Below are 2,831 nucleotides of genomic sequence, written 5' to 3'. Positions count from 1 at the left end.
CTTAGGGGTGCATTGGAAGTGCTAGAGGTTGTGTTTACATAATAGCAATCGTTGGTTGTAAGTATCTATCTCTTAACCGTTGTTTTCTTGATTCTTTGTGTGTTCTTTGATATTAAGTGATGCATGGCATGAAAATCTCAGTGATACAACCATTATAAGACATTTATGATCGATAATTGATGATTTAGAGTGTTGTTATTCATGTAAACATGATTTAGTTAGGGTTCAAGATAGATTGAATTCTGGACAGAATTTAACTCGCTTATTATTTTGCTTGTAACTTGATAAATATTGCTTAGTTTTGATTAAATCTTTGCTTGATGACGTACTACTTTGAGTCTAGTTTTCAGAAAGTTGCATTTTGTAATTTTTGGTCGAGTTCTTGATAGTTTTTATGATTTTACAAAACCAAAGGTCGAATCTGATTTGTAAGGTAGGATTTTGATCTATATTCTTGATATAATAACTCGATGATGACAAAGCCAAATGGGCCAATTCCACTTCTGGAAGTTCATACTTTGAGTTAGGAAACTAACCCAATTGTCCTTGCTTGATTTACTTTGATTTAGAGGTCTAGCCAAGTCTATACATTTTGTTGCGCAAAATGATGAATAATCGGTACCTACTTGGAATGATTGAATTGTTGTGAATATTATACAAAAAACAAATATAATAAAAATATGTTGAGAAACCTAATTCATACTTTCTTTTGTGGTAATTTTTGTGGAATTTATTTCAAAGGGATGCTTAGTTTAATAAATTAGGTTGTGCAGGTGGAAATTTGTCTCAAAGGTTTCATGGACAGATTTGGTTGTAAATGACAATTGCTTGATATTTGGATGTTGTGGTCTCATAGGATGCATGTTAGAGTAATTTGAAACTATTGACATTATTATATATCACCAACAAGTCGTCGGGTCAGGTCCATGTTTGTGTGTGGGTCGTTACGTGAGTACTAGGGTGTCGTATTGTTAAACACCTCCTCATAGCTTAATACTTGTGCTAGATATTTGTTAGACGGGCACACTTTCTTTTGTTAAGCTTGTTCATGGAATCTCGTTTGCATACTTAAGGTGAGTTCATACTTTTTATACTTGCTTTCTAGAAGAAAGTACCAACTGATTTTGTAAACTTGTTTTCGGGGAGAAAACATCAACTATTTTCATTTTATATGTTTTCAGGGAGAAAACACTGATTTTCTCTTATACTGGTTTTCTGGAGGAAAATGCAATGGAATACATCGGATTTTTTTGAAAATTTCTTAGTTATATCACAAGTTTATACTAGATGCGCTTTTATCACTTAAAGTTCTTACTTTACTTTGAACCGATAGGATGGGATCGCGGGGTTTTATTGAGTAGTACTACTGGGTTTGACAAACCCAACCCGGGCTAGTCGCGCTAGCATGGCTGTGATGTCGTAAAACAAGTGTGATATTTACCTAACTTTTATACGCCAGTTTTTGTGATAGACCTGGCAGGAAGGCATACATACAGTCAGCTTCGGGTCAACCGTCTAGTAGCTTGTAAATGGGTTAGCTACCCTGATAATTTGAGATGTGGAAAATCTACTTATACTTATTATAATTATTTTTATTTAACTTGTGAACTCACCAACCCTGTGTTGACACTTGAGTATTGATGCTTGCCCAGGTCGCTAAGTAGTGCTAGGGGGCACGTAGCATGCTTGCTTGGAGTTTTTAGTATTTGCATGGACTTCTGTTGGTTTCTTTTAAGTATTGTGGGTTGTGCATGTTTTGGCACGTGATACTTGTGTTTTCTTAAAACTGTTTTCTTTACGCTTCCGCAAAATTTCTGATTTGATTTCGTTTTTTTGAAACTCGTATTTTAACGAGGGTTAAACTATGTTTTTAAATTATTTTACGTGTTGGTTTGGTAGGACTAATGGTTGGATCCTGGTGTGTCGTGTGCCTCGTGATAAAACCCCGCTAGTGGAAATTTGAGGGTGTGACAATACTGCCGATTGGTACCACATCTAATTACTCCGGAACATAATAAGATAACACGGTATATATATGGATTACCAAGAGAAATAAGAGACTTGGTAAGAGCTAATATGCCGCAAACAATTGAGTCGGCCATGGAAGTAGCCGGATACTTGACTAATAGCATGATAAGAAATCAAGAGGAAGAAAAGAAAGAAGAATAAGAAACCAAGAAACCGAAAGATTACGAAAAGATAGAGAAAGAAAGAAATATTTCAAAATCCACTTGTAAAAATTGTGGAAGAAAACATTCTAGAAAATGTCGACGAGAAGGCACAGATAAGTCTGCATACTGCAACAGGGAAGGACACAAAATACAAGAATGCCGGAAGAAATCAGGAGTATGTTTCATATGTGGAGAAACGGGTCATTTCAAAACAAAATGCCTAAAAAGAAAAACCAATTAAGACTGAACTAATATCAGAAGGATGTCAGAAGAAATCCGAAATATCTGACAACAATCAAGACAAGAACGGATAATATTAAAAGAATGTCAGATAGATTAGTTAACTCATGTACATTAAACTGTAACTCGTTCAGAAACGAGAAATTTTGTAAACTGAGAAAGGGTATTTAATTCCCTCTGTTCTAAATAAAATATTTGCATAGAGATCTTGTCAATATACAAAAATGCTCAGTATCTCTAAAAGAGAAGACAATCAAGTGACTGAAATCAACATTGACATTCAAAACTGAGTAACATGCTAAATTAGTTTATCATCTGACAGATTCATCCAGTTGGATGAACTATCTTTATTAGGCCAACACACGCCATATCAAACATCATATGTAAATATAATATAAAACTCTATTAAGGTTAGTTTAA

The sequence above is a fragment of the Bidens hawaiensis genome, unplaced genomic scaffold (genome assembly GCF_021521415.1).
Source record: "Bidens hawaiensis isolate Kalapana, Puna unplaced genomic scaffold, B.hawaiensis_p1.1 tig00031756_1, whole genome shotgun sequence".
Classification (NCBI taxonomy): Eukaryota; Viridiplantae; Streptophyta; class Magnoliopsida; order Asterales; family Asteraceae; genus Bidens; species Bidens hawaiensis.
This window is presented reverse-complemented; position numbering follows the sequence as displayed.